This window comes from Lampetra planeri, chromosome 63 (assembly GCF_965212315.1).
Source record: "Lampetra planeri chromosome 63, kcLamPlan1.2.h2, whole genome shotgun sequence".
Classification (NCBI taxonomy): Eukaryota; Metazoa; Chordata; class Hyperoartia; order Petromyzontiformes; family Petromyzontidae; genus Lampetra; species Lampetra planeri.
The window spans coordinates 729,298-748,302 of NC_136169.1; positions in this window are offsets into that span (position 1 = coordinate 729,298).

Sequence of the window (19,005 nt, forward strand, 5' to 3'; positions counted from 1 at the left end):
CGAGTCGCAAGTCATCAAATTCATGACTCGAGTCTGACTCGAGTCCAAGTCACATGACTCGAGTCCACATCTCAGAGGTGGGACAAAGTCATTGTTATGCAAGTCCAAGTCGAGTCGCAAGTCATCAAATTCATGACTCGAGTCTGACTCGAGTCCAAGTCACATGACTCGAGTCCACATCTCATAGGTGGGACAAAGTCATTGTTATGCAAGTCCAAGTCGAGTCGCAAGTCATCAAATTCATGACTCGAGTCTGACTCGAGTCCAAGTCACATGACCCGAGTCCACATCTCATAGGTGGGACAAAGTCATTGTTATGCAAGTCCAAGTCGAGTCGCAAGTCATCAAATTCATGACTCGAGTCTGACTCGAGTCCAAGTCACATGACTCGAGTCCACATCTCATAGGTGGGACAAAGTCATTGTTATGCAAGTCCAAGTCGAGTCGCAAGTCATCAAATTCATGACTCGAGTCTGACTCGAGTCCAAGTCACATGACTCGAGTCCACATCTCATAGGTGGGACAAAGTCATTGTTATGCAAGTCCAAGTCGAGTCGCAAGTCATCAAATTCATGACTCGAGTCTGACTCGAGTCCAAGTCACATGACTCGAGTCCACATCTCATAGGTGGGACAAAGTCATTGTTATGCAAGTCCAAGTCGAGTCGCAAGTCATCAAATTCATGACTCGAGTCTGACTCGAGTCCAAGTCACATGACTCGAGTCCACATCTCATAGGTGGGACAAAGTCATTGTTATGCAAGTCCAAGTCGAGTCGCAAGTCATCAAATTCATGACTCGAGTCTGACTCGAGTCCAAGTCACATGACTCGAGTCCACATCTCATAGGTGGGACAAAGTCATTGTTATGCAAGTCCAAGTCGAGTCGCAAGTCATCAAATTCATGACTCGAGTCTGACTCGAGTCCAAGTCACATGACTCGAGTCCACACCTCTGCCAGGTACCGAGTCTGGTCTCGTGGTTTGAAATGTGTCATCGTCCCCATTAACGCCCTCAGCGAAGTTGTGAAACGAAGAAATGTATTTGTGGAAATCGCATCACAGCCAGCAAAATATTGCACTTCCTCTGCACTGGAAGAGAGACACCACAAACTACCGACTATGATGGCAAATTGACAACATTTTATCTTTTCTCACACACACACTCGTTTTGTTTAACATGTCGGCTTTCGCGACCAATATTATTCACAAAGGAGTTCTTTTTTTGGGAAGGGGGGGGGTTAGGGGCCGTCCATAAATGACGTCACGCGAGTTTGGACGATTTCTGACCCCCCCCCCCCCCCATCGTCACACGGCGTCACAAAAATTCAGACCCCCCCCTCAAATATGACGTCACAAGGCTCTGCCCCCCCCCCCCAAAAAAAAATATAAAACATGCTTCAAATCGCTTTAAACTATTGTCATTGTAGTGCGCATTTAATGTGGCGCTGCACTCTGATGTTGTAGGAGAAAACATTTATTAATACGTCTATTTAATTAAGTAGAACGTGTTGTCTATATTTATTTAAAGTTGCGCATTTTGATATGACGTCACATTTCTCACCCCCCCCCCCCCCTCGTCACACATCGTCACAAATATCTGACCCCCCCCCCCAGGTGCGTGACGTCATTTATGGACGACCCCTTACGGGTTAACTACGTAAGGTGGTGGCCACCGTTCCTAACCACCGAATCACTTGAACGGAATCACGAAATGGTTGAGCCAGCACTGCCTTACCCGTACCCGTACCCGGCCGCACCAGGGTCGCAAATGGGTACCCGTACCCGTACCCGGCCGGGTACGGGTACCCGTTCCCTACCCGTACCCTACCCGAAATGAGTGACAAACGGTTACTCACCAGTGACTCACAGCCTACCCGTACCCGGCCGCACCAGGGTCGCAAACGGCTACCCGTACCCGGCCGGGTACGGGTAGCCGGGTATCGGGTAGGGTACGGGTATCGGGTACCCGGTTGCGACCTCTGCACGTCGAGTCGTCGTGTGCGGAGACTGAAGAGTGAGGATCGAAGGTGGCCTCAGTTCCGGCTCGAACAGCCCTGCTCCCTCCTGCGCTTTGGTTCTTTCGGTAAAGTCAAGTAGAGAAGAGAAAATGATCAATTAAATCATAGCGTTCCTCCAAAGATTGAAGTTAAGTTGTGAAATTTTCAGAGAGACAAGACACAGAGACGCAAAGACAGACACACGAGCAGAGAGAGAGAGACAACACAGAGAGAGACAAGACACAGAGACGCAAAGACAGACACACAAGCAGAGAGAGAGACAACACAGAGACACACACAGAGAGATAGAGACACACACTCAATAAAACACAAACTTAGTAAACATACTCTTTGGTTACATTTTGATTTAAATCTTTCGTGCCTGCAGTGATTCATATTCTTGGTTCTTTTGGTAAAGTCACGTAGAAGGGAAATAATAAAATAATAAAATTATAAAACAATAAAATTCTCACGACGTTTCGATTGCAACACAAGCAATCATCATCATCATGCGTGTAATCATCATCATGCTTGTGTTGCAATCGAAACGTCGTGATTTAATTTATTTTATTTTATACCTACGTGACTTTACCGAAAGAACCAAAGAGTATGGATCCCTGCAGTCACGAAAACTTCAAATCTAGATTAAACTTAGTAAAATTTAGAAATGTAATGCAATGCAACACAGAGATTCGGTCAACACAAAATTAACGCATGGCCTGGTTGATTACGTTCTTCCAACGAACGCTAATTTAGAAGTTAAGCGTGAAATTTGAGAGAGACAAGACACAGACACGGAGACACACAAGCAGAGAGAGACAACACAGAGACACACAGAGAGAGAGAGAAAACAAACTTAAAACCTCCCCGTAGAGGTGGTTCAAACTTGATTTGGAGCTTTCGTGGCTGCAAGAATGACTCTCTCCACGTGGCTTTACCGAAAGAACCAAAGAATGTTACACAGTGCAGCAATAGTGAAATCTCCAAATCAAATTTCGATTTAAAGCTCTGTCTACTTGACACACCTGTTCTCCACCTGAAGACGGCTGCTTGCGTTGTGGCCGAAACGTCGTGAGAATTATTTTATTATGTTTTATTTTTATTATTTTATTACTTCCCTTCTACGTGACTTTTACCGAAAGAACCAAGAAGATGAATCTCCAAATCAAGTTTTAGCCCAGCTTCCTCTCGGGACTGGGCTGATATCTGTTGTGGCGTGACCAGGAGCTCTACCCCTGGACACTTCTTCTTCTTCTTTAGTGCTGCCTAACGGCGTGTGCGACTTCACGATGATATTGGTCCCGGTCTAGCACGGCGTGTAGAGTTTGTGCTGTTGTTAATTGTAGCCATGTTTTGATGTTACTGAGCCATGTCGTTTTTGGCCGTCCTGGTCGTTTTTTCCCTTCGATTTTTCCTTCCAGGATTAGCTTTAATAGCCGGTATTTGTGGTCGTTTCAGGCAATGTGGCCTAGGTAGCAGAGGTGGGACAAAGTCATTGTTATGCAAGTCCAAGTCGAGTCCCAAGTCATCAAATTCATGACTCGAGTCTGACTCGAGTCCAAGTCACATGACTCGAGTCCACATCTCATAGGTGGGACAAAGTCATTGTTATGCAAGTCCAAGTCGAGTCGCAAGTCATCAAATTCATGACTCGAGTCTGACTCGAGTCCAAGTCACATGACTCGAGTCCACACCTCTGCTAGGTAGTAACACTTCCTGCTAATGACGGTCTTCAGCAGTTGCCTGTCAGTGCCCATATCTTGCAGAACTTGTGTATTGGTGGTTTTGGCTGTCCATGGGATTTTCAGCATTCTTCGATACAGCCACATCTCGAAAGCTTCGAGCCTTTTTGTTGCTGTTGTTGTCAATGTCCACGTCTCTACTCCGTACAGCAAAATTGACCAGATGTAGCATTTCAGTGTGCGCAGTTTCAGTGATGTACTCAAGTTGCGGTCTGCAAGGAGTGTTTTCCATTTAATAAATGCTTGCCTTGCTTGTTCAATTCTGCTCTTGATTTCGACTTCATGGTTCAACTGATCGTCAATGATTACACCAAGGTATTTAAATCGGTGTACTTGTTCCAATTTTTCGCTGCCAAGCTTGATTGTTATTTCGCTTGTAGTTCGGCTGACCTTCATAACCTTTGTTTTCTTTTTATTAATTCGTAAGCCCCATATTTGACTCTCTGTGGCAACCTCGTCCAAGATTTGTTGTAGGTCTTGTTCCGAATCGGCCAGCAGTGCAGTGTCGTCGGCATACCTGATGTTGTTGATGTATTGTCCATTGACTTTAATACCAATGTTTTTATCTGCTAGTGTTCGATCAAAAATCTGCTCCGAGTAGATGTTGAAAAGACTGGGTGAAAGTGGGCAGCCTTGTCGTACACCTTTTTGTATTGGTGTTTGATCTGTCAATTCGTTGTCATATCTGAGTTGGGCTGTTTGCTTCCAATAAAGAGCAATGATGAAGTTGATGTCGTTTTTATCTAGTCCCAGTTGTTTTAATAGAGCAGCTAGTCGGTCGTGGTCGACTGAGTCAAAGGCTTTCTCGTAATCTATGAAGCAGATGTACACTTCTTTCTGATGTTCGTAGCATCGCTGTAGTAGTATCTGTAGACAGAAGATTACTTCTCTTGTGCCTAGTCCTTTGCAGAAGCCAAACTGTGTGTTCTTCAATGCATTTTCGCATGTGGAGCGTATGCGCTGTTGGATCACCTTCAGGAAGACTTTCAGCACGTGGCTCATCAAGCTTATCAGTCTGTAGTCCTCGCATTTCTGGCTTATTGCTTTCTTTGGTATGGCCACAAAGATGGATTGTAGCCAGTCGGATGGAATTTTATTGCCATTGTATATTTGATTGTACCAATTAGTCAGTTGTCGTATGTTGTTACTGTCTAATAGTTTGAGCAATTCTACATGGATTGTGTCGGGCCCGCACGCTTTGCCTGACTTAGCTGTTTTGATTGCATGTTCTACTTCTGATGTTAAAATGTGTAGAGCGTCTTTCGACATCTGTTGGTCTTTTTCTGAAGATGTTCTCGCGGCGCCATAGAGCTTGTGTATATTGTTTGTCCAGGTGTCCATTTTTTCCTGTTTATTTAGGATTGGTTGGTTGTTGTTCGCATACAATGTAGCTGTTGAGGCTGGTCTGTAGATGTTACCAGCTTCTTTGAGCTTCTTGTGCAGAGTAAAATTGTCATGTTTTTTAATTAGTTCTTCAATCTCGGCGCATTGTTCTTCCATCCACTTTTCTTTTGCCTGTCGGATTGCTTCTCTGATCTTCTGTTGCATTTGTTTGTACTTCTCCAAGTTGTTATTTTTGTACATTCTTCGTTTGCTCATTAGATCGAGAATACAATGTGTCATCCATCGTTGTTTCTTTTTCGGTGGCTGATGTCCCAGCATGACTTCTGTTGTTTCTGTGATGCATTGTTTGAACGAGCGCCAGTACTCCTGAACATCTGCTGTTTCTGTTGTTATTGAGCGGATGCTATCGTTGAGATGTTGCTGTACTTGTCTTTTATCGGCGCTGTTCTTCAGTTTCTCCAGGTCTGCTTGTCTCGTCTTTGTACATTGTATTGATCGCAATTTGAGTCTTATTGTAGCTGTTACTGGGTTATGATCTGACGATATATCGGCCCCAGAGTAGGTTTTTGCTGTAATCACACTGGACTTAAACATGATGTTAATTAGGATATAATCGATTTGGTTCCTGACGATGTTGTTGTCGGAGTCTTGCGGCGAGGTCCACGTGTACAGTCGTCGAGGTGGTAATTGGAACCACGTGTTAGCAATACTGAAACGTTCTTCTTGGCAGAATTGAACCAGTCTGTCGCCTCGTTCATTCCGTGTTCCGAGTCCGTGTTCTCCGACAATGTTCTGCATTCGACCGTGGCCAACCTTGGCGTTGAAGTCGCCGAGGATTATAGTGATGTCTTGCTTCTTCAGCGGCTTCAGCGTGTTGGTTAGTTGCTCATAGAACGATTCGATTTCATGATCTTGTTTATCTGCTGTTGGAGCATAAACCTGTAGAATGTTCACGTTGACTTTGTTGCCTGCTAATTGTAGTAGTGCTATTCGTTCTGATACTGGGGTAAAGTTGTTGACTTTATTCGCTAATTTCTTGTGTACTATAAAGGCGACACCGTATGTTTGTTTGGTGTTTTCTTCTCCTCCGGAGCAGAAGATGTGGTGTTCGCTCGATATAAACTTTTTTGTTCCAGGCCATTTAGTTTCGCTTAGACCGATTATGTTGATTTTAAGTCGATCCATTTCTTGTATGACATTGGCTAGTTTTCCTGCTTTAAGTAAACTTCTAACGTTCCAAGTTGCTACTTTGAAAGGGTTCTTTGACACAAGCTCGGAGATTCTTAGCACCCCTGTCCTATTTAAAGGACGCCGATACTCAGGGCCTTTGTTGATTTTGCTTGTCATCATTGAAGTTTTCAAGGGAGAAATAATCCAAGTAGTTTCCCGTTGCTTTCTTGGATCACAATTTATTTGAAAAGGTCATGTGGAGACCTTTCGAAACGGGTTTTGTCTGACGTCTCCACTGAAGTCTTCCCGCCTTGGGTGACCCTTCTGAGAGCACTAGGCTCTCGACGGTATAGCGATCAGCTTCTCAGACGTACACAAACTCTCTCGCCGCATTAAGGCACCGTTTCTCGAGAGAGACCCCTGGACACACCTCCTTCTAAATCCTTCGTGGAGGCTCTAGGTCCATACCACGTGGCCCCCTCACCCCCTTCCGGGGGTCCCCGTGACATCTCTTCCGGTCACGTGCTCTCGCGGGTTTCACACAGGCTCTCATGTCCTGACCAGACCACCGTGACATCCGGGGCCTGCCCTCTAGTGAGCCCCTTAATGTATTACACCCAATCGAAATTTGGAGTTTTCGTGACTGCAGGGGACCCACACTCTTTGGTTCTTTCGGTAAAAGTCACGTGGGTATGAAATAAATTAAATCACGACGGTTTTGGGCGCAACACAAGCGTCCATCATCAGGTGGTGACAACCACAGCAAGACACATTTGCTGAAGTGGGCAGGGAGCCAGCCAGCCAGGGAGCCAGGCAGGCATGGAGCCAGGCATGGAGCTAGGCAGGCAGGCAGGCAGGGAGCCAGGCAGGCAGGGAGCCAGGCAGGGAGCCAGGCAGGGAACCAGGCAGGGAGGGAGCCAGGCAGGGAGGCAGGCAGGGGAGGGGAAGGGGGGAGGAGTACATCCTGTTATGTAACACTTCGTGTTTGCTTATTGGGCAGGGTCCGCTTACCTTTCGCTCCAGCCCAAGGTTTTTGCCGGTGAGGCTCTCTCCGTGTGGACACGCGCGCGCGTGTGTGTGAGCCTCAACTCGCAGCGCAGCTGACAACCCACACGCTTTACCCGATTTTCTTGTACAGGGAAATTTAGTTTTCAGGTCCATACGGTGTACAGCCGTTTCGATAGGGTCAATTTGTGTGCGTATTTGTTTGTGTTTCTCCCTCGTGATGGGACTTTGTCGGATGAACGTTGAGATTATTATTTGGTTCTTTCGGTTAAGTCACGTCTAAAGATAAAATAATAAATTAAATTAAATAAAAAAAAAATTTGAGATTTATCAGAGGCACGGGGTAACCGATAAGGTTTGAAAGTGGTCTGTAATAAGGTAGGGCACTGATAAGGAGTTGACAACTATGTATAGAAGTGTATAGTGTAGTGTATAGTGTAGTGTATAGTGTAGTGTAGAGTAATGTAGTGTATAGTAGTGTATAGTGTAGTGTATAGTGTAGTGTATAGTAGTGTAGTGTATAGTGTAGTGTATAGTGGAGTGTATAGTGTAGTGTATAGTGTAGTGTATAGTGTAATGTATAGTGGAGTGTATAGTGTAGTGCATAGTAGTGTATAGTGTAGTGTATAGTAGTGTAGTGTATAGTGTAGTGTATAGTGTAGTGCATAGTAGTGTATAGTGTAGTGTATAGTGTAGTGTATAGTAGTGTATAGTGTAGTGTATAGTGTAGTGTATAGTAGTGTAGTGTATAGTGTAGTGTATAGTAGTGTATAGTGGAGTGTATAGTGTAGTGTATAGTGTAGTGTATAGTGTAGTGTAGAGTGGAGTGTATAGTGTAGTGCATAGTAGTGTATAGTGTAGTGTATAGTAGTGTAGTGTATAGTGTAGTGTATAGTGTAGTGCATAGTAGTGTATAGTGTAGTGTAGTGTATAGTGTAGTGTATAGTGTATAGTAGTGTAGTGTATAGTGTAGTGTATAGTGGAGTGTATAGTGTAGTGTATAGTAATGTAGTGTATAGTGTAGTGTATAGTAGTGTATAGTGTAATGTATAGTGGAGTGTATAGTGTAGTGTATAGTGTAGTGTATAGTGTAATGTATAGTGGAGTGTATAGTGTAGTGTATAGTGTAGTGTATAGTAGTGTAGTGTATAGTGTAGTGCATAGTAGTGTATAGTGTAGTGTATAGTAGTGTAGTGTATAGTGGAGTGTATAGTGTAGTGTATAGTAGTGTAGTGTATAGTGTAGTGCATAGTAGTGTATAGTGTAGTGTATAGTAGTGTAGTGTATAGTGTAGTGTATAGTATAGTGTATAGTAGTGTAGTGTATAGTAGTGTAGTGTATAGTAGTGTAGTGTATAGTGTAGTGTATAGTAGTGTAGTGTATAGTGTAGTGTATAGTGTAGTGTATAGTAGTGTAGTGTATAGTAGTGTAGTGTATAGTGTAGTGTATAGTATAGTGTATAGTGTATAGTGAAGTATATAGGATGAACGTTGAGATCTATAAAGGGCATGGGGTGACCAACGAGATCTGAAATTGCTCTGTAATAAGGTAGGGCACTGATAAGGGGTTGTCCAGGTATGTCCCGGTGCCCCCGGGGGAAGACAAAGGTGGAAAGAGGGCGTGGAATTGCTCTGACCCAACCCCCACCCGTCCGTTCCACCCCGAGGACTCCGCGAAGCTAAGCAAGGGTTGAAACTTCCTTTTAAATTTCGATTTAAAGCTTTCGTGACTGCAGGGATTCGTCTTCTTGGTTCTTTCGGTAAGTCACGTAGAATGGAAATAATAAAATAATAAAAATAAAACATAATAAAATATTATCACGACATTTACATTACACTACAGGTCTGTCGAGAAGACAGAGTCATGTTCTCCACCTGAGGACGGCTGCTTGCGTTGTGGCCGAAACGTCGTGATAATTATTTTATTATGTTTTATTTTTATTATTTTATTATTTCCATTCTACGTGACTTACCGAAAGAACCAAGAAGATGAATCCCTGCAGTCACGAAAGCTTTAAATCGAAAAAGCAAGTAGCCTTTTGACATCAACCCGTGTGTAACTTTTGAGCGTTACCCCCCGAATATTGTGGGGGTTTCCCTCCAGGCTCGAACGTGAGATCAGAATTCTTCCGGAAAAGAGACAAAAAAAAAACTCTTATTGAGACTCAGCAAAACTTTGTGTTAACTGGGCAAAACACGAAGCATCGATTGAAATATATAGCCAGTAATTTTTTTTCAATAATTTGTATTTATTTATTACAGGTGTAATGTGAGGATATATCCGGGTTGCTGATGGATCACACCTCGTTACGATGATTGGCTCTGCCGGTCCTGGCCCATAGCCAATGGGGGGAAGTCTAGGGGCGTGGCCCTGACGTAATGGGAAGGTGACATCTGTAAGTAGAGGATTGGTTCTGCTGGCTTTAGCCACAGCCAATGGGGGGAGGAGTCAGGGGCGTGGTCCCGGGAGCCTACGATGGAGTCTAGAAGATTCCATAGAGGCTAACTAGGATTGGCGGAAAGGTACCACGTAACCCGGGTATTTAAAGGGGTGGAGACGGACAACACGTGGTCAGATCTGGAACGAACGGAGGGTGAGGCCACGCTGGAGCGTGGTCCAGGCTGCCACGTGGTCCAGGCTGCCACGTGGTCCAGGCTGCCACGTGGTCCAGGCTGCCACGTGGTTCAGGCTGCCACGTGGCCGCGCGTGTCTCTCTCTCCCTCTCACGCTGTCTGTCAGCAGCGTGAAGGAGTAAGATGGGAGTCTTGTGAACGAAAGACAAATAAAGACCGGATTCCAGAAGTCGCTTCCACAACCTTTATTACACAGCGCTCTTCGTCAATCCACTGCTGGTCGATAAGCCTCCCCACGCTGTTTTGGTTCGTTGGCCGTTGTTCGACCAAACCTCACCACGCCGGTGACAACAGCGGGACCCTCAGGGCCCCGTCATCAATGACTGCACGAAAAATGACACGGGACCGTCTGTCGGTATCTGCTGAAGCCCTCTCTCTCTCGTCATGGCCAGCAGCAGCAGCAGGAGGCCTCGACATTGGCATGAAGCTCCTGATCATCTCGCTGCTGCTGCTGCTGCTGCCATCATCGCGAGCAAGAACAGAATGGGATGACTGCACACACGCACGAAAGCAGACGCACCGCGACAATACATTTTGGTTTGGCAATTAATTTGGCGAACAAAAAATTCCAGCTCCGATAATTGAAAGGTGTGCCATGAAGCAGGGCCATTGCTTGAAACGTCACATACTTATTTTTCTTGTTGATCTTCTTTCGCACCGTACGTAGCCAACCGTGCTTATCGGAGGTGCGGGGAAAGGACAACAAACGATGGGTCTCTGTGTGAGTCTGTGTGAGTCTATGGGTCCTTGTGTGAGTCTATGGGTCTCTGTGTGAGTCTATGGGTCTCTGTGTGAGTCTATGGGTCTCTGTGTGAGTCTGTGTGAGTCTGTGGGTCTCTGTGTGAGTCTATGGGTCTCTGTGTGAGTCTATGGGTCCTTGTGTGAGTTTATGGGTCTCTGTGTGAGTCAATGGGTCTCTGTGTGAGTCTATGGGTCTCTGTGTGAGTCTGTGTGAGTCTGTGGGTCTCTGTGTGAGTCTATGGGTCTCTGTGTGAGTCTATGGGTCTCTGTGTGAGTCTGTGTGAGTCTGTGGGTCTCTGTGTGAGTCTATGGGATTCTCTGTGTGAGTCTATGGGTCCTTGTGTGAGTTTATGGGTCTCTGTGTGAGTCAATGGGTCTCTGTGTGAGTCTATGGGTCTCTGTGTGAGTCTGTGTGAGTCTGTGGGTCTCTGTGTGAGTCTATGGGTCTCTGTGTGAGTCTATGGGTCCTTGTGTGAGTCTATGGGTCTCTGTGTGAGTCAATGGGTCTCTGTGTGAGTCTATGGATCTCTGTGTGAGTCTATGGGTCTCTGTGTGAGTCTATGGGTCTCTGTGTGAGTCTATGGATCTATGTGTGAGTGTATGTGTCTCTGTGTGAGTCTATGGGTCTCTATGCCAGTCTATGGGTCTCTATGCGAGTCTATGTGTCTCTATGCGAGTCTATGGGTCTCTGTGTGGGTCTATGGGTCTCTGTATGAGTCTATGGGTCCCTGTGTGAGTCTATGGGTCTCTGTGTGAGTCTATGGATCTCTGTGTGAGTCTGTGGGTCTCTGTATGAGTCTATGGGTCCCTGTGTGAGTCTATGGGTCTCTGTGTGAGTCTATGGATCTCTGTGTGAGTCTGTGGGTCTCTGTGTGAGTCTGTGTGAGTCTGTGGGTCTCTGTGTGAGTCTATGGGTCTCTGTGTGAGTCTATGGGTCCTTGTGTGAGTTTATGGGTCTCTGTGTGAGTCAATGGGTCTCTGTGTGAGTCTATGGGTCTCTGTGTGAGTCTGTGTGAGTCTGTGGGTCTCTGTGTGAGTCTATGGGTCTCTGTGTGAGTCTATGGGTCTCTGTGTGAGTCTGTGTGAGTCTGTGGGTCTCTGTGTGAGTCTATGGGATTCTCTGTGTGAGTCTATGGGTCCTTGTGTGAGTTTATGGGTCTCTGTGTGAGTCAATGGGTCTCTGTGTGAGTCTATGGGTCTCTGTGTGAGTCTGTGTGAGTCTGTGGGTCTCTGTGTGAGTCTATGGGTCTCTGTGTGAGTCTATGGGTCCTTGTGTGAGTCTATGGGTCTCTGTGTGAGTCAATGGGTCTCTGTGTGAGTCTATGGATCTCTGTGTGAGTCTATGGGTCTCTGTGTGAGTCTATGGGTCTCTGTGTGAGTCTATGGATCTATGTGTGAGTGTATGTGTCTCTGTGTGAGTCTATGGGTCTCTATGCCAGTCTATGGGTCTCTATGCGAGTCTATGTGTCTCTATGCGAGTCTATGGGTCTCTGTGTGGGTCTATGGGTCTCTGTATGAGTCTATGGGTCCCTGTGTGAGTCTATGGGTCTCTGTGTGAGTCTATGGATCTCTGTGTGAGTCTGTGGGTCTCTGTATGAGTCTATGGGTCCCTGTGTGAGTCTATGGGTCTCTGTGTGAGTCTATGGATCTCTGTGTGAGTCTGTGGGTCTCTATATGAGTCTATGGGTCCCTGTGTGAGTCTATGGGTCCCTGTGTGAGTTTATGTGTCTCCGTGTGAGTCTATGGATCTCTGTGTGAGTCTATGGGTCCTTGTGTGAGTCTATGGGTCCTGGTGTGAGTCTATGGATCTCTGTGTGAGTCTGTGGGTCTCTATATGAGTCTATGGGTCTGTGTGAGTCTATGGGTCCCTGTGTGAGTCTATCTGTCTCCGTGTGAGTCTATGGATCTCTGTGAGTCTATGGGTCTCTGTGTGAGTATATGGGTCTCTGTGTGAGTATATGGGTCTCTGTGTGAGTCTATGTGTCTCCGTGTGAGTCTATGGATCTCTGTGTGAGTCTATGGGTCTCTGTGTGGGTCTATAGGTCTCTGTGTGAGTGTATGGGTCTCTGTGTGAGTCTATGAGTCTCTGTGTGAGTCTATGAGTCTCTGTGTGGGTCTATGGGTCTCTGTGTGAGTTTATGGGTCTCTGTGTGGGTCTATAGGTCTCTGTGTGAGTGTATGGGTCTCTGTGTGAGTCTATGAGTCTCTGTGTGAGTCTATGAGTCTCTGTGTGGGTCTATGGGTCTCTGTGTGAGTTTATGGGTCTCTGTGTGAGTCTTTGGATCACTGTGTGAGTCTATGGGTCTCTGTGTGAGTCTATGGGTCTCTGTATGAGTCTATGGGTCTCTGTGTGAGTATATGGGTCTCTGTGTGAGTCTATGGGTCTCTGTGTGAGTCTACGGGTCTCTGTGTGAGTATATGGGTCTCTATGTCAGTCCATGTGTGTATGTTGAGCTTCTTTCGCACCGTACGTAGCCAACCATGCTAATCGGAGGTGCGGGGGGAAGGAAAACAAACTGAGCACAAAAATCCGTTTCAAATAAATTCATTTTCAATGCAGATTATTTAAACGTGCACAGCTCCAGTGGCATCCCCAACGTCGAAAGGAAGAGCGTTCCAGACGGGCGCGGTGGCGCATCATGAAAGCGCGCGACACGGGGGATCGAGTGCCACGCGACATATACTTTACCACGTGGGCTGGAGCAAGGGACACCCCATAGGATGTGGAGATCAACAACAGAGGCAATTGTCAAATGATTGATGCAATGTCCCCTTCCGTGGGGCGATTCGCTCTCAGACACACAGGGTGGTGCACTGCTCACTGCGTGCATTCCGCAGCCTGGATACGTTGGCATCTCGTCTCGTGGCAGTCCGCTGACGTGATGGCGCAATTAGGAATAAAATATTGGCAACAACAAATAACAAAATCTATATTTAAAAAAAAACTTCCTGGCAATGATAGCGTTTTAAGAAACAAATATAAGGTCCGCAAATTAATTAGTCTGTTCCAGCCATCACATTAGGGGTAAGCGAATTAAATGTTTGACCAAATAAAACGGGCTAATTTTTAAGTTGATGTTTTTGTATGGCCCGCGAATGACGTTATATAAACATCCAAATGGCCCTTGGCAGAATAAAGGTTCCCTGCCAATGATTGTACAAGAACGAGAACGCCCGACTAATAATCTTTCCCATTCTAGATTTGAAGCTTTCGTGACTGCAAGGATTCATATTCTTAGGTTTTTTCGGTAAAGTCACGTAGGTAAAAAATTTAAATTTATAAAAGTAAAATTAAAATTACATAAAAATCACGACGTTTCGGAGGCAACACAGACGGAAGCTGGAAGACGGAAGCTTATGTTGCTTCCGAAACGTCGTGATTTTTATTTTATTAAATCCTTTATATTAAGTTCACTTGCTTGCTTGCTTAGGACCGTGCAAATCTTTCGGTCGTTTTTTAACCCACTTCCCGTGATTCAATCGAGCTGACATTTTGCACACAGACTCGTTGTGCGTGACAATTAATGTTCGTGAATTTTTTTCCAAAATTTTGCACTTCTTAGGACAAAAATGTAATATTTAATTACCAATTGCTTAATGCTGCCATGCAATCATCTGACCCATAGGTGGCAGCCATCTCAAGCCAGAGGACGAGAGGACTCTAGCCGCCACGCATATAAAGGATTTATAGTGAAAAACTTTGTTTTTACGGGTTATACTTGTTTTAATTTTACTTTTGTTAACTTTAATTTTTTACCTACGTGACTTTACCGAAAAAACCTAAGAATATGAATCTTTCCCATCCGCACGAACCACCACACGCTGCACGCGATGCCCGATGGTCTGAAATCGCTGGAATCTGCACCACGGCGGGGTCAAGAAGACCGGAGTTGAGATGCAGCGGTGGCAACGAATCGCCGACTCCCATGCACCGGAAGATTCCTGGGTTCGATCACAGACTCTAAGCGCCTTTTCCGCGTGGAGTTTGTATGTCCCCCACCCTCTTCCGCGTGGAGTTTGTATGTTCTACACCTCTTCCACGTGGAGTTTGTATGTTCTGCACCTCTTCCGCGTGGAGTTTGTATGTTCTACACCTCTTCCGCGTGGAGTTTGTATGTTCTACACCTCTTCCGCGTGGAGTTTGTATGTTCTGCCCCTCTTCCGCGTGGAGTTTGTATGTTCTACACCTCTTCCACGTGGAGTTTGTATGTTCTACACCTCTTCCGCGTGGAGTTTGTATGTTCTACACCTCTTCCGCATGAAGTTTGTATGTTCTGCCCCTCTTCCGCGTGGAGTTTGTATGTTCTACACCCTCTTCCGCGTGGAGTTTGTATGTTCTACACCTCTTCCGCGTGGAGTTTGTATGTTCTACACCTCTTCCGCGTGGAGTTTGTATGTTCTACACCTCTTCCACGTGGAGTTTGTATGTTCTACACCCTCTTCCGCGTGGAGTTTGTATGTTCTACACCTCTTCCGCGTGGAGTTTGTATGTTCTACACCTCTTCCGCGTGGAGTTTGTATGTTCTACACCTCTTCCACGTGGAGTTTGTATGTTCTGCACCTCTTCCACGTGGAGTTTGTATGTTCTGCACCTCTTCCGCGTGGAGTTTGTATGTTCTACACCTCTTCCGCGTGGAGTTTGTATGTTCTACACCTCTTCAGCGTGAAGTTTGTTTGTTCTGCCCCTCTTCCACGTGGAGTTTGTATGTTCTACACCTCTTCAGCGTGAAGTTTGTATGTTCTGCCCCTCTTCCGCGTGGAGTTTGTATGTTCTACACCTCTTCAGCGTGAAGTTTGTATGTTCTGCCCCTCTTCCACGTGGAGTTTGTATGTTCTGCCCCTCTTCCGCATGGAGTTTGTATGTTCTGCCCCTCTTCCACGTGGAGTTTGTATGTTCTACACCTCTTCCGCGTGGAGTTTGTATGTTCTGCCCCTCTTCCACGTGGAGTTTGTATGTTCTACACCTCTTCCGCGTGGAGTTTGTATGTTCTACACCTCTTCCGCGTGGAGTTTGTATGTTCTACACCTCTTCCGCGTGGAGTTTGTATGTTCTACACCTCTTCCACGTGGAGTTTGTATGTTCTACACCTCTTCCGCGTGGAGTTTGTATGTTCTACACCTCTTCCGCGTGGAGTTTGTATGTTCTACACCTCTTCCGCGTGGAGTTTGTATGTTCTACACCTCTTCCGCGTGGAGTTTGTATGTTCTACACCTCTTCCGCGTGGAGTTTGTATGTTCTACACTCTCTTCCGCGTGAAGTTTGTATGTTCTACACCTCTTCCGCGTGGAGTTTGTATGTTCTACACCTCTTCCGCGTGGAGTTTGTATGTTCTACACCTCTTCCACGTGGAGTTTGTATGTTCTACACCTCTTCCGCGTGGAGTTTGTATGTTCTACACCTCTTCCGCGTGGAGTTTGTATGTTCTACACCTCTTCCGCGTGGAGTTTGTATGTTCTACACTCTCTTCCGCGTGGAGTTTGAATGTTCTGCCCCTCTTCCACGTGGAGTTTGTATGTTCTACACCTCTTCTGCGTGACGTTTGTATGTTCTACACCTCTTCCACGTGGAGTTTGTATGTTCTACACCTCTTCCGCGTGGAGTTTGAATGTTCTGCCCCTCTTCCACGTGGAGTTTGTATGTTCTACACCTCTTCTGCGTGACGTTTGTATGTTCTACACCTCTTCCACGTGGAGTTTGTATGTTCTACACCTCTTCCGCGTGGAGTTTGTATGTTCTACACCTCTTCCGCGTGGAGTTTGTATGTTCTACACCTCTTCCGCGTGGAGTTTGTATGTTCTACACCTCTTCCGCGTGGAGTTTGTATGTTCTACACTCTCTTCCGCGTGGAGTTTGAATGTTCTGCCCCTCTTCCACGTGGAGTTTGTATGTTCTACACCTCTTCTGCGTGACGTTTGTATGTTCTACACCTCTTCCACGTGGAGTTTGTATGTTCTACACCTCTTCCGCGTGGAGTTTGAATGTTCTGCCCCTCTTCCACGTGGAGTTTGTATGTTCTACACCTCTTCTGCGTGACGTTTGTATGTTCTACACCTCTTCCACGTGGAGTTTGTATGTTCTACACCTCTTCCACGTGGAGTTTGTATGTTTTACACCTCTTCCACGTAGAGTTTGTATGTTCTGCCCCTCTTCCGCGTGGAGTTTGTATGTTCTACACCTCTTCCACGTGGAGTTTGTATGTTCTGCCCCTCTTCCACGTGGAGTTTGTATGTTCTACACCTCTTCCGCGTGAAGTTTGTATGTTCTACACCTCTTCCGCGTGGAGTTTGTATGTTCTACACCCTCTTCCACGTGGAGTTTGTATGTTCTACACCTCTTTCACGTGGAGTTTGTGTGTTCTACACCTCTTCCACGATGAGTTTGTGTGTTCTACACATCTTCCACGTGGAGTTTGTATGTTCTACACCCTCTTCCACGTGGAGTTTGTATGTTCTACACCTCTTCCACGTGGAGTTTGTGTGTTCTACACCTCTTCCACGTGGAGTTTGTGTGTTCTACACCTCTTCCACGTGGAGTTTGTGTGTTCTACACCTCTTTCACGTGGAGTTTGTATGTTCTACACCTTTTTCACGTGGAGTTTGTGTGTTCTACACCTCTTCCACGTGGAGTTTGTGTGTTCTACACCTCTTCCGTGTGAAGTTTGTATGTTCTACACCTCTTCCGCGTGGAGTTTGTATGTTCTACACCTCTTCCGCGTGGAGTTTGTATGTTCTACACCTCTTACGCGTGGAGTTTGTATGTTCTACACCTCTTCCGCGTGGAGTTTGTATGTTCTACACCTCTTCCGCGTGGAGTTTGTATGTTCTACACCTCTTCCACGTGGAGTTTGTATGTTCTACACCTCTTCCGCGTGGAGTTTGTATGTTCTACACCTCTTCCGCGTGGAGTTTGTATGTTCTACACCTCTTCCGCGTGAAGTTTGTATGTTCTACACCTCTTCCGCGTGGAGTTTGTATGTTCTACACCTCTTCCACGTGGAGTTTGTATGTTCTACACTCTCTTCCACGTGGAGTTTGTATGTTCTACACTTTCTTCCGCGTGAAGTTTGTATGTTCTACACCTCTTCCGCGTGGAGTTTGTATGTTCTACACCTCTTCCGCGTGGAGTTTGTATGTTCTACACCTCTTCCGCGTGGAGTTTGTATGTTCTACACTCTCTTCCACGTGGAGTTTGTATGTTCTACACTCTCTTCCGCGTGGAGTTTGTATGTTCTACACCTCTTCCGCGTGGAGTTTGTATGTTCTACACCTCTTCCACGTGGAGTTTGTATGTTCTACACTCTCTTCCACGTGGAGTTTGTATGTTCTACACCTCTTCCGCGTGGAGTTTGTATGTTCTACACTCTCTTCCACGTGGAGTTTGTATGTTCTACACTCTCTTCCGCGTGGAGTTTGTATGTTCTACACCTCTTCCGCGTGGAGTTTGTATGTTCTACACCTCTTCCACGTGGAGTTTGTATGTTCTACACCTCTTCCGCGTGGAGTTTGTATGTTCTACACTCTCTTCCGCGTGGAGTTTGTATGTTCTACACCTCTTCCGCGTGGAGTTTGTATGTTCTACACTCTCTTCCGCGTGGAGTTTGTATGTTCTACACCTCTTCCGCGTGGAGTTTGTATGTTCTACACTCTCTTCCGCGTGGAGTTTGTATGTTCTACACTCTCTTCCGCGTGGAGTTTGTATGTTCTACACCTCTTCCACGTGGAGTTTGTATGTTCTACACTCTCTTCCGCGTGGAGTTTGTATGTTCTACACTCTCTTCCGCGTGGAGTTTGTATGTTCTACACCTCTTCCACGTGGAGTTTGTATGTTCTACACCTCTTCCGCGTGGAGTTTGTATGTTCTACACCTCTTCCGCGTGGAGTTTGTATGTTCTGCCCCTCTTCCACGTGGAGTTTGTATGTTCTACACCTCTTCTGCGTGACGTTTGTATGTTCTACACCTCTTCCACGTGGAGTTTGTATGTTCTACACCTCTTCCACGTGGAGTTTGTATGTTTTACACCTCTTCCACGTAGAGTTTGTATGTTCTTCCGCGTAGAGTTTGTATGTTCTACACCTCTTCCACGTGGAGTTTGTATGTTCTGCCCCTCTTCCACGTGGAGTTTGTATGTTCTACACCTCTTCCGCGTGAAGTTTGTATGTTCTACACCTCTTCCGCGTGGAGTTTGTATGTTCTACACCCTCTTCCACGTGGAGTTTGTATGTTCTACACCTCTTCCGCGTGAAGTTTGTATGTTCTACACCTCTTCCACGTGGAGTTTGTATGTTCTACACCTCTTCCACGTGGAGTTTGTGTGTTCTACACCTCTTCCACGTGGAGTTTGTGTGTTCTACACCTCTTCCACGTGGAGTTTG